The sequence below is a fragment of the Rhea pennata genome, chromosome 7 (genome assembly GCF_028389875.1).
Source record: "Rhea pennata isolate bPtePen1 chromosome 7, bPtePen1.pri, whole genome shotgun sequence".
Taxonomy (NCBI): Eukaryota; Metazoa; Chordata; class Aves; order Rheiformes; family Rheidae; genus Rhea; species Rhea pennata.
This window is the reverse complement of record NC_084669.1, coordinates 430310-443477: the sequence shown is the minus strand read 5'-3', so window position 1 is coordinate 443477 and position 13168 is coordinate 430310. Positions and strand designations below refer to the sequence as shown.

Genomic DNA, 13168 nt, shown 5'->3' with positions numbered 1-13168 from the left:
TTCAGTGTATAAACATTACTCGTTTTCATCTACAATCCTCTGTCAGAAAAAGTTTTGATGTTTTATATAAATGAGATTAGTATGGCATGAAGTAGTCTTTTAAGTCTCCTTCAAGAAAGAAGTGTGTCTGAGTAATCTTTAAAAAACATGGTACAAGGTCTAGTTTACATTTATGTTGACAATAAAACCTAACAATTTTGATGTTTATTTTGCAGTAGATCAGTCCTGCTATCCACCCTTACTTTGAAATTTTTCTTTTTGAGGCAATATGAAAATATAGAAATTGAACTCCTATTACAAAATGTTTTGTAAACTTCAATTTATTTATTTATTTATAGTGTAAAAGCCACTCTAACACATGCTATTGCAGTGCAGATTTGTTGAACTTCTTGAGTCCAGGGAGAAACATGCAAATAAATTGTCATGTAGAAATATGCAAATCAGTGATAAAATGTGAGCAGTGGTGCAACATAAAGGTTTCATCTTTTATACATGGTATTAGTTCATGCTGCTTCACACTGTCAGTATGTATCACATCACCTGGAACTGGTGGATTTTGAAATTCCTTAAGAGTTGTTAAATTTCCTGTCTAAAAACATTTAAAGGAACAACATTGTGCTGTATCATTTCTAGTATGAAACTATAGCATATTTCGATTGTCTATATTTTATTATATTATCTTTGCTTTTTTTTACCTGAAAATGTCCTGTAACTATTTAGATGCACAGCTTACTAGTGCTATGTGCAACCTTTATTGTAATATTGTAAAATAGTGCAGTTAGCTTTTTTAGGTGTTTGACTAAAAATCCATTTCAGATTTTTGCAAACAAGTTAGTCTTATATTGCAAAGCATCTGTCAGCCTCACAAAAGATTAATTTCTTTATGTTCTTCTTCCATCTGGACTGATTACTGCTGTATGTAGATGATATTCCAAGTGTGCAGACTCTCTCAGCTAAGTCTAATTAAAAAACTGTCCAGCTTTTCAGAAAAGACTCTTCCTGTGATAAAAATGTAAACCACATATAGATATAATCCATAATTCTTACATTACTGACTGCATATTTTACAGCATCACATTACTTATCTCTGCATAGTTATCAATGATTTTCCATCCATGCTCACTTGTTACTAAAGCAGGGTGAGAAGTATTTCTTCGTTATCACAGAAATGATCAGGACTTGCGTAACTTTCCCATTCTGCTCTAGAGCGCTACAGAAACCTTTCAAAATATTTTGTGAAAAACAAGAAAAGGAGGGAGGAGGCGGGGGGAAAAGCCGCTAGGAGCCTGGAGCGGAAACCGCTAACGTGGACCTGCTTGGTCGGTCTTGGTCCAGGGAACGTTTGTGTTCGCAAGGCTCAAGGAGGGGCGGACCGGTTCGTTGCTGGTCGGACGTGCGGGTCGGGTCCGAGCCCCGGCGGTGGGACGAAGCGGCTCCGGGCCCCGTCCCGGCCACAGCGGAGTTGCTGCTCTCCCCCCTCCGGCGGTTCGCTGGCCTCCAGCCCTTTGGCGTTGCTCTCGTGCGTGTAGCAGGGTCGCGGCGCGGGCTGCGTTTGCAGAATGCAGCAGGAAGTGGGAAAATTGCAAAAAATGCTCTTTGGGGGGGCAGCTACTGGGCTTGTGCTGAACTTGGGAGAGCTGCGACGAGGCTACGTAGCAGCCTAGTTAATGCACTGCTGAACGTCTGCGTTTCAAGTCGACGTGCTGGGCTCAAGCACTGCGAGTTTAAATTCATGAGAAGTACTGGAAAATGACTTGTAATAAGACTTCTAACACTTCTTTATAAACACGAAACCCAGATAAACCACAGACCGCAATTTTTTCCATTCTGAGGAATTCAATTTGCATGTAGAGTTGTGTCAGTATAGTTTGCGCAACTTCTGACAGCAAAGTCCTTTTGTAAGCAGTAAAAATAATTGCACAAAAAAAAGGAAGTCTGAGTTTCTAGAAATTAAACCCCAAAATGGAAATATTAGTGCTGATTTTTTTTCTTAAATACTGGTAAAGTTGGTTTGTCTTTATCTTTGACTTGGTGTCAAGCAACATTTAAAAATGGTAACATTTTGTAGCTTGTTTTTAAGTTCCAACAAGTTAAAATAAGTGATTTTAATAGGTGTGATAAAGGAATACAAATTACTCAATCTACATGTTGTCAGCAGTTACTTGCAATATGCAGTTCCCAAACTGATAGCATATGGAGAACTAAACATTTAACTACTATATGTTAAAATTTTAAAAGTTCTGCCCTTATTCTTCAAATATCTTAAATTACTAACATGAAAAATGTGAAAGATCTAATAGTGTCTGATATTGCACAGGTTGCCTTAAGAAGGTGGTTCTTTGAATGTGCGAGGTTTTTTGGAGCATCTGCTTTCAAGTCCTGATGCTCTATAGAGGGAGCAGAGAGGATGTGAACATGTGATTCATGTGTTCTTGCTTTAGAATTCTAAGAATTCATGTTTTCAGGTTTTCCTCTGTGAAGCCAGAAATGTTGATGTTGTTGTGAAATTTGAGAATTGTATTTAATTCACCTCTAGGAGCTGAACTTCAGAAACTTGTTCTCCTGGAATGTGATAATACGAGAACTAGAAAGGCAGATTTTTTTTCTTCTATAATTATTATCAAATTTTGCCTAACTTCATGAATAGCTATTTAAAAAAAATATGAATAAGAAAGCCAGGACTATTTCTCCTTGATTTGTAGTGTTTTGAAAGTAAACTCTGTGAAGAAATCAGCTTTTGGTCAGAGGCAGTTTCCATCGCATCTACTCCAAGTCTTCCTCTTGCTGGATGATACCTGTAGCTGCATCACTTTTGCTTTCCGTCATCAATTTCTAAACCTATGCTTTCACTGAGTACAAAGATTTGCAATATATTTGAGCTTGAAATTTTAGAAAAAGATCTCGCTGCCTCTTACAGAGGCAAGGTGTCCTACAGCCCAGACTCCTATACTTGATTGTGGGTTTGAGCGGTGGTGTGAGGTGATTCTAGATACGTGTCTGTGCTGGATGTAACAGGCAAACAGCTCTGCCTGACTCCCTGCCTGGTTCCCATGTGGCGTTCCTGTCTCCCAAAGGCATTACTCCATTTCTGCTGCATTTCAGGTCAGAGAGCTGGTTTGATGGTACAGTGACAAGGAGACGTGTTGCATGTCCTGGAGTAAAGCTGCCTGGAGAGGCTGTGAAGTTTCCACTCTTGGAAATGATAAAAGCCTGACCTGACATGATCCTGGGCAACCTGCTCCACCTGGCTCTGCTGGAGCAGGAGTGAGACCAGATCATCTCCAGAGGTTCCTGCTGGCCTCAGCCATTCTGTGAAGCTTGGGAGTGGGAATTGCTTGGCCACCTGGGGTCTGGCCTGGAAGGCTAGCTCAGGTGGAAGGGACCAGGCTCAATGTGGTACATCTGTTTTGGAGGACTGTCATGTCATCTGAAATCTGAACAGATGCTGAATAAGATAACCAAATGCCACCAGTGCACCAGCATCCTAGGCGGAGCAGCCACTGGCGCAGTCTTGGGTTCAGCTGCCTCTGGCTGCTAGTAATTTGAGAAGTGATTTTATGATTAGCGATGTGTTTCTCTTGTTGCAGGGAACATTTAAAAGCAGTAACCTAGAATTTGGCAATTCTTAGATGGTTTAATTTAAGACTGCAAGTATGTGGTCTAGCCTTGAAAGTTCAAGGACCTCCTTTATGTTAAATACCCCTCCACCCCTTTTTGGTGGAGAATGAGAAAATATTTTAATGAGGTTGATAAAAGCCTGTATGATTTCTGTGGCTCTGTTTTACCTTTGAAATGCAAACTTAAGGACAAACTGTGCTTTCTTTTTTTAAGAGTGAAAGAGCACTAAACTCGCTGTCTGCCATCCCAGAAGTTACTTTTTACATTTTCCTGTTAAGCTTAGAGTTGGAAGGGATAGTGCCGTGGTTGTGGTTCTCTTACTATTTAGAGCACGCTCTGATTTGTGGGTTTCTGTTTTGTTTTGTCTTTTTTTTTTTCCTCTAAGCTTGTAGAACTTCCAGAATAGTTTGAATTATTTCTTTGTTTCTTTGTTCGTTATTGCAACCCCTTTCTCCTTTGCTTAAGGAAGCCATCAAGATTATGGAAATGATTAAATAGCCTCTAGAGCCACGGACATTATAAATTTACTTTCTTCTCTGTGTGTAGTACTGCTGCCATAGACCCCTTCAAGCTGGGGCTGCCATCATTGCTCTTGCTCCTTGGTCCGTCACTCTTGGGGGAGCAAAACTAATTCAGCTAATATGACTGGGGTTGGATTAGCTTCCTTGAAATGATTTTCTGTTTGGTCACATAAATACCCATGGTGTTGCAGAGAGGAGGGAAGTGGTGTGCAATCATGCAGGCCATGGGGGAGTGAGGCTGCGACCACCCTGGTGCTTGTGACCCAGCTGCAAGGCACGTTAACAGAAGGATTTTCTTTTGGGACAGCAAATCTTTTGATAGCAAAAGAACTTGCTCTGTAACCAAGTTCACTCTTCTATGCATCTTAAATTCTGGTAGTAATTACAGTGAGATGACATACCGTGGTAAAGCTTCGTTCTTTGGTTGTCTTTATGGTATTTTCTGCATTTGAGTTACAATATGGAGTTTGTTATGATTAAGTGAATAAAGTGAAATTATCTTCAATGATAAAGTGAAGATTGGTGTCTCTATGTTCCTCTTACTGATTGTATTTAGTATTAAAATATTGCTGTTGGTAGGTATATGTTCTGTTTATCCTAAGTTTGATTTTTCTCTAAACTTTATTCTAAGTTCATTTCAGTTGCTGATAGCAGCTAATTTATTTTGAGAACATTTTTGCATGACTGAAAACATGCTTGTGCTTGAAAAGGCACAGACTTCTATTTCAAAGTTGAATCTTGGATATTGTCTGTGACTTTCAAACATAGAAATAGGTCAGCTGCTTTGCTATGAATCTTGCTATAAGAAAAGAGTGATAAAGAATGACTTTCAATTTGTTAAGGATGGAATTGATGTTTAAAAAAAAGGGGAGCACAATTTTCTATGAGATAGACTAAGATCAGAGACTTCTAATATAATTAGAAATCTAATTTTCAACAAAATTAGGCTATCTTTGGACATATCTGAAATTTCATCTTAATGACCTTATAGCTATTAATTTAGTCTGAGAATTGTAGCCAGTATAAATAAGGCTGGGGAGTGCTAGGAAAAAATGATTTAATTCTTTAGACATGTATATAGATTGTATACATATAAATTTCGTTGTCCATCTTAGAAATGGACGTTACCCATTACCCATTTACCCATTACATAGAAACTAAATTGGTATTTAACACCATTATTGCTTGTATAATTGACATTATTTTTGTTCTACCCTTATTAATAATTCTCACTATTTTTATTCAGGTATTTTGAACCTTTTCTTTCATTAAATAGTTTGGATCATAATCATTAAGAATCTAGGTAATCTTGGTAGTCAGTTACTTTAAATGCCACAGACTTCCAGCTTGTGTTTTTAGAGCCTGCTAATAAGAAAGCAATGTATTGCAGTGCTGTAATGCATGAAGCTCACAGCATCTGTTCTTTTGACTGAATGCTTTTGGCAGCCCATAAAATCACCTAGTGTCCATAGGCTTTCGGTGACCAAAACTTATAAGGTATGGAAATTACTTATTTATTAACTAAGGGGGAAAGAAAGCAGAACAGACACCACAATTGGAAAGTAAATGTTCGTGAAAGTAGGGAATAATATAGTAGGATAAAATACCATGGGAAACGATACCTAGCCTATGTTGAGGGGAGAAGAGCAAACAACGAGCAACACATACTGCTAAGCATCATGCAGATATGGTTGAGGGGAGAAGACAGTCTGCCTGTCAAGGGATTCTTCAGAGGGTGGATTTTCTTTATTCTTAGACTAAATAGTGTCCCCTTTAAAGCTTAGCTATTTTCTCTTAGCTCTCAGGTGACAAGCAGTTGTGACCTGGACTTATTTTGATCACACTGGTGCAGAAATGAAAGGCAGGAGGTTTCTAATGTGTTCTGGAATGGCTTATTCTCTAGCATGCTTTTTTGTTCATTAAACTAGAAACATTTGAATACTTCGTAAAAGTGGGATGACTACAGATGGTCCCTACTACACGGGAAGAACATTCTGAAGGAGTTCCACCAGCCCATCAATGCATGACCAGCATACAGCAAAATCAATCTGCACTTCAGAAACGTTATCCGCTTGCTCTAGTGTAATTATCCATGCCATCGGCCTTAGCACTACGGAAGTAAACTGATAGTTTTGTAGCGTGCGCTACACCATGTGGTGCAACTTCCATTAGCAAAATCTGTTCCCTTGTTAGAAAGGGGTGGGAGCAGGCTTTGTGGAGGAGAGATGCTACAGAAGCCCCAAGGTGCACAGTTTGCTCTGGTTCCTAATGTTCTACAGAGAAAGGAGTATTTACAGCTAAAAAAGATGGACTGAAATCAAAGTACTTCAGAAAAAGTAAACTAGTGCATCATACATTGCATTCTAAAGTCAGAAATTGCAGTTAAGGGAGAGAACGCTTTCTATAAGGCGGCGTAATTCAGTGAAGTCCTCCAGCTAGTTATCGTGCCCAACTGTGAGCAGTGGGGAGTTGCTTGGATCTTAAACACTTTGGCTTGGACTCCTGTCATCTTTCCACTAAAAATTCCCTTCCTCACAAACCATGCCTTCCTGCTCTCTGATGGTTCCTGGATAGCTCTTGTCCAGAACATGATGATTTGTGCTGTCTGCCATTACTCTTCCTCCCCTGCCAAATCCTCACATCTGAAGATCCTGCAAGCCCAACCTGGCTGTATCCAGCTAAATCTCACAATTCCTGCGCTGGTTGTTTGTGAGAAGTGATGAGGAGTGCAAGACATAAAGGAACATGCAGCTTGGGGAAAGAGAACAGGTACAAGAAGAGCGGGGAGCTTGGAAACAGAGAGGGGAACAGTTGTTTGGAGGGAAGTGAACAGACAGATGGTGACAACAGTGTTTTGAAGCAGGATGTGTTTGATGGGGAGGAGTTTACTGCTTGATGAGAAATTGGATGATTTGATAAAGTGCATGTTATGCAAATGATTGTGTATTCACAGGGTATGTAAATTGGATTATTGCCCTATTTGTGTCCAATATCCAGCTTAATGTCAGTTCACACAGGAGGAAAGAACAGGATGCAAGAAATTTCAGAAGAAAACCGAGAAGCTGTGTTTGCAAAGGTGGGCCAGATAGAAAGGCCTTTTATTGATCATTTTTCCCTCCTTCCCCACTCTATGTCCTTTTTTCAACTTCATGTTTGGGGTGGGAAGATTTGAGAGCTCGTTCTACTAATTTTAGTACAGTCTTTTCTTTGTAACATGCATGGCAGTCCATTTAAATGAATTTGTGGAGGCAGAGATTTTTTCCTAGTGCAGTGTGTAAGTGGTCATGTCACTTAATATGTTTGAGAGTCCTTTATTTGCAGTAACACGAAAGTAAAAAGCTTACCTTAAAGCCATCTTGGTATTGCTGTACGGAAACTTCCTTACTGCGTTGGTTAGCGCAGCGTGTGTATCCTCCTTGTTAAGAAGGAGAAGGAAAAGGAGCCTTCCAGAAAGTTTGTTCTTTAATTATAGTGGTTTTAATCCCACTTGTTTAACTGCAAGGGATTCCCGTTCTGTAATGGGACCCAGCAACTCCAGAGAGTCTCAATCTGGTTCCTCTTCCAGACAGGAACTCTTTCTGCAATAAGCTTTTTATTTATTTTTATTTTATTTTTTATCAAAACCATAGCCTAAAACCAGGGTGAAAACGATTAGTCTTGGCTGTACCGCTTACGCGCTGCTGGATTTTGGTGCGTTTCGCCAAGTTAAAGCTTCACTAGAGACGTTCTCGGCTCAGTGATTTCCGCTCAAGCAGAAAGGCGTGAGCGTGGCCCGGCTGGCTGACTAGGGGAGAAAAGTCCGTCCCGGTGCCACGTGGGCCAGCAGCCAGCCTGGCTCTGACATCATGGAAACTTGTGGCATCCTGTGCAGATCGTGCTCAGAAACGGGCTTTCTGGCCCCAGCGGCTCCTCCGTGCTGCTGCGCTGGAGCAACAAGCTGAGCCTTGGCACGCCGTCTGAAGCACAGTAATGCAAATGATATGTCCTTATCCGTTCCCAATCGAGAGCCTTGCTTTTTTGGGAATTCGTGTGTGTGAATGAGCTCACTGAAGCTGGGGGAGCGCGTGAGGAGCGGCGCGTTTTGCAAAACTCGGCTCCCTTCTTCCTCTTCACGTGTGGCTGTGCAGGACGAGTTTCGACTGAGCCACCAGAGTCTGAGTCAGCCTCAGAGGCTGTAGATACTGTCAAATCTGGAAGCAGCCTATTGCCTGAGAACAGGGGCCAGAAGAACAGGAAAGATTGGGAAAGATCAAAACACAGAATTCCTGGATAATGTGTGGATTCTTCTCTCTGACTCTTATATAATTTTTATATATATATTTTATAAATGTTTTTATATATACTTTTACATATTGGTTCCTTTTTCTATAAAATACATGATGCATAAGTGCAGTCTGTATTTGGAAGCCTTTTTTTTTTTTTTAACTCAACTCTTCTCATTGGTTTCTGTCACATTAATATTACAAAAAACGCTCCCTGCTTAAGCTGAAAATTTGCTTGTGCCTTGTGCCAAGTGCCGGAAGAGACAGGAGAGGAGCTGCTATTCCCAGCAAAAGGGTCACGCAGGCTCTTGTCATCCAGACAGGAGGGTCAGGCCAAACCAAAAGCCCGTTTGCTTTTCTTGTGTTCCTGCAGACTCTGAACTTATTTCCAGAAGCGGGAGATGGGACTTAGCCTGTGGTGCCCACCAGGGACCAGGGCGGACCAACCAAGGAGGCTGTCCTGGAGCTGGGGCAGCCTGGAGGAAAGGACCAAGGTGCAGTGGGGAGCTAAGGAAAGAGCATGAGCAGGAGCTGTTGAGATGGAAAAGGGGGGCAGGAAGGGTCGGTAGCAACAGGCCATGAGCTTTGCTCAGGAGAGTTGCCCAGGAAACAGCCACCAAGCCTGGCCAGCCAGGAAGGAAGCCATGCCATGCCCTGGAAGGAGCAGCATTAAGATTGGGTGGAAATCCCAAGCGGAGATGGGGAAGGTCACGGGAGACAGGATGCCAGACAGCTTGGAGCACAGGGCTTTTCAGGCTTTGGAAGAAGCCCCAGACCTTGGAGTACTGCAGTGCCCCGTGGCAGGTGCGGATCTGCGAACGCCTCTGAAGAGCATCCCGTCCCATTTCCCCCCCCAGCACTGACTGTGGAGAAAACAACGGTCTAGACAAAACCTCGAGAGATGGAGGCTTGAGGGGAGGATATAGTTTCTTACCCACCTGATGATATTATGTACCTTCATTACTTTTGTAAGGTTTTTTTTTAAAAAAAAAAAAAAATCTCTTAAGGAATTACTTTAAAATGACACGGAAGTATCATTAAAAGCAAAAATTCAAAATGCCAGCAATGAAGCTACCTGTGCTGTTGTGTACAGTACATCCGTGCTAATTAGTATCAATTTTTATTCTCCTATTAATTTACTGCATACTATCAAATTATTAAAATTGAAGTTGTAATTGCTCGATAATTACTTTTTCCATTATGGTCACCGCTGCAGTACAATAATACACCAATACTAATGTTCAGCTGTGAATATCAGATGTGCTTTTGAGCTTATATAGTGGTAACCAACCTGCCCATTAGTTGTGGTCCAGGCAGCTTAGAGGTAGAAGTCTACTAAATTTGAGTATACAGTAGGCCTAGAATGTATAGGGGATTTTTTTTTTTTTTTTTTTTTTTTTTTTTTTTTGCTGTTTATAGTTAAATAACAGCAATAAACAGTATTTTTCACCAGATTTATATTTATACTTAATAATGAAGCACCTTGTTCAATTACACATACTCCAAAAATTAAGTGCCTTCCTCTACACTGTTTTTGTATATCTGGAAATTCAGACTAATGCCCATCTTTTTAAAATTTTGTGCTTTGTAGATGCAAATACAATGTTTATATGATCTTGTATATAGTCTTTAACCTCTGGCAGCTATGAATTTTCAACTCTGAAGTATTCATTATTCACTCTTATGTACTGTTTGTTCTTCCATTACAGCAGAAAAGTAATAAAAGGTAATGAAGCAGAGACAGTTTGCTCTTAGTTGAAGGATATTTATTATATGAGAGGATATAACTAATATTCAGGTGTGTTTTTGTGGTTTAACCTGCAAGGAATTCCCCTAAGACATCTCAGGGTTATTCAGCCAGTGCTGTTTCCTTATTAAAATAGCAGCGTTTATTTTTTTCCCAAATGTGCTCTTATTTTAAGCTCTCAAGGATTTGAATATGAACTAAAAACGTGTCCTGTATCTCAGTGTACAGGCTGATAATTGCCAGACTTCAATATTTTCTGTTTTGCGACATTACGGGAACGGCAATTCCTCTAATGTTTTTCTTTTGGAGGATTCCACTGTCAAGGCTCCCTATTACTCATGTTTAATATATGTGAAGTAGCTTTTTCCTAGAACCCATTTGAAGCAGTTTGACTTTTATCTTACCAGTTCATTAATTTTATCAGCTAAGTAAGAAGTTCTAGTGAAGCAAATGACTATAGCAGTTAAAATGAATAAAGTACCAGTAATTTTTTTTTACTTTCTTTGCAATAAGCAGTTGCTAGATGTGTTCCTTTGAAACAGTAAGACGTGAATGTTTGCTTTACAAGATTCAATAGTTACAATTGTTTTCTAATTATGGTAATTTCATAGAGCTATCCGGATAGATAAGATCTGTATTTGCAAGCCAAAGCTGATTTGGAGCAATAAAGCACATGCAGCCAGGACTGCGTGTTGTGGAGATCCCAGATGAAGCCTGGTATGAGATTCGACTTCACAGGCTGTATTTGGTTAATGTTTATCTTCAAAGTACTGAAGAAAATCAGCCAGCTAGTCAGACTTGATAAGGCTGCTTGGTTATTCCTCGGTTGTTAACGGCTTCTGTGCTTTGCGCCGCCAGCAGCTGGTTGCATACGGCAGCACCTCTCGTGTGCTTTCCGTCGAGTGTGGAAGCACCTGGTCTTCCTCAGAATGCTGTATGCTTTAATTTTATAACAAGTATAAATTAGATTTATCACATTGCAAGAAAATAACGTAGCAGAAGCATCAGTCTCGGCAGGCAGCGTGCGCTTGGGCAGAGGCAGAACCACCACGCTCCTGATTTGCATGGTTTCGGGCTTGTATTGCTGCATCGCTTGCTTTCTGCCCCGTGTGCAAAGCTAGTGAGTTCAAGAGCAAGGTGCTCCCTTCGGGGTGGGGGAAAGGTGCACGAGCGCGTGTGCTCCTGGCTTGCCCTGCCCGTCATGCTGGGGAGGCGGCCGCGGTGGCTCCACATCCACGGAGCCAGGGAGCCTGGTGGCCCCCATCTCCATGTGTTTTGATTTCTGTAGGCTAGCTCGGTTCTCAGGTTTCTGTGTAGCAGTTCTTACTGAAATTTGAAGTAGATACTCAGATTTTTTGAAATCAGAACTTCTTTCTGCAGACCACTGATAGTTGCAGTGAGGAAGGGGCCTGTTCCAAAGCAGTTCTCAAGATGTGTCCTGTTGCAGTGCTGTGTTTGGGGTAGGGCAGGGTACGTGAAGAAACCGCTGCTGGGCAAAGCTTTTTTCTGCTGCTCGTCGTTGACGAGAGCGGCCAGTGCGAGCCTGACCGTCCCTGGCCACGGGAACGCCGCTGCTCTCCAGACAGGCTCCATCCTTCTAGTCCAGTTACAGGTCTCGTGGAATTCTTCACGTAGCCGCTACCACGTTTTGAGGGTGGTTTGGAGTGAGCAAAGTAGAGGGCCTCCTTTTGTCCCTCCTCGGGGTGTCTGTGCCCGAGGCAGTGTGTGCGTGTGCCAGGGGAGGTCCAGTTCCTTGGCTTCTGGGGCTTTCGAGCTCTCTCTTCTGCAGCCCGCTGACTCTCCAGCTTTGAACGTTGAGGTCTCCTCTCCGCTAACGCGTTGGATGCTGCTGTCTGACGAGCTCTTTGAGCGGAGGTGGGTGGTGGCAGCTGCCCGCCGTCACAGCGGTGCCGTAGCTCTTGGGGCGCGCTCGCTGTCCCGTCCAGCTTGTGCCAGTGCGTCGTGCTGGTGTGACGGCCAGGTGGCCGCAAGTGGGGTGGACCTGGAGGTTTCCTCAGTGGGCGTCAGCTGTGTTCCAGCTTCTGCTGCTGTCTGCTTCATCGCGCTTGGCCTTGATCCTAACGAGATTATTTTGCATGGGCAGGAATAAAGAGTTTTGCTTCTTGTCATCAGATCAAATGATGTGGTTAAAAAGAAACATTTTTGAAGACCTTTTTACAGTAATATTAGTTGTTGTTAATTTACATAATTAAAAGCAGGACTGCACAGGCTGATTGCGTCTCTCCTTTTCAGACTTGCAAGGTACCAGCAGACAAAAATGAGTGTGAAGGGAAAGTATTTCTGGTGTTTCTGAGGTATTCCTCACCATGCTGTGCAGGAGTTGGAAGCCTTTACAGAAATCTGGTTTTTCTGTGCCACAGAATACCAACACAGAAGCAGTTTTAGATAAGGAGTGTTTGCAATGCTGAACGTAATTAACGTAAAGAAAGTTTATAAAGACAAAATAACAGTTGTTATTCATTTAAAGCAACAGTAAATTCTAAAATGCTGCGTATTTGACTTGATGAAAGACTGAAAAACCTATATTCTCCCCTAAAACTACTACTTTTTAGTATGTTTACTGTGTCGTAATTCTGGCTATCTGATGTTTAAGATGCATATTTTCAATGCTAGTTTCATGCAACGTAATAGTTTTAATTTGTCTCCTGTATGTATTTTCTGTATTAGATGCATGTATATATGCTATGGTGTGTGTGTATACATACATACATACATACATATATATATATATATATATATATATATATACACACACACACATATGTATATAAATAAAAGTTACAGAAATAAAAATATCAAATGTGATTCCTAATTGGCATTCTGTCATGAGATAAATAAGACATCTTGTAAAAGTGAAAAGAAATTACAAATAAACTCAGGTTTTTGAATTTTTCTAGCTCTCAATAAAAATACATTTTGATTTTCCTTATGGTCTACATCCTCTTCAAAATGAGCTGGAAGAAGTAATGTGTTTACTTTAAATGCACAGGAATGCAATC

The 13168-nt window shown here is 41.2% G+C and overlaps 1 protein-coding gene across 2 annotated transcripts in view; it reads left to right on the top strand.

Moving 5' to 3' along the window:
* Nucleotides 1-13168, top strand: part of INPP5A (inositol polyphosphate-5-phosphatase A) — a 228778-nt gene that overhangs the window by 59554 nt on the left and 156056 nt on the right. The window lies entirely within an intron of this gene.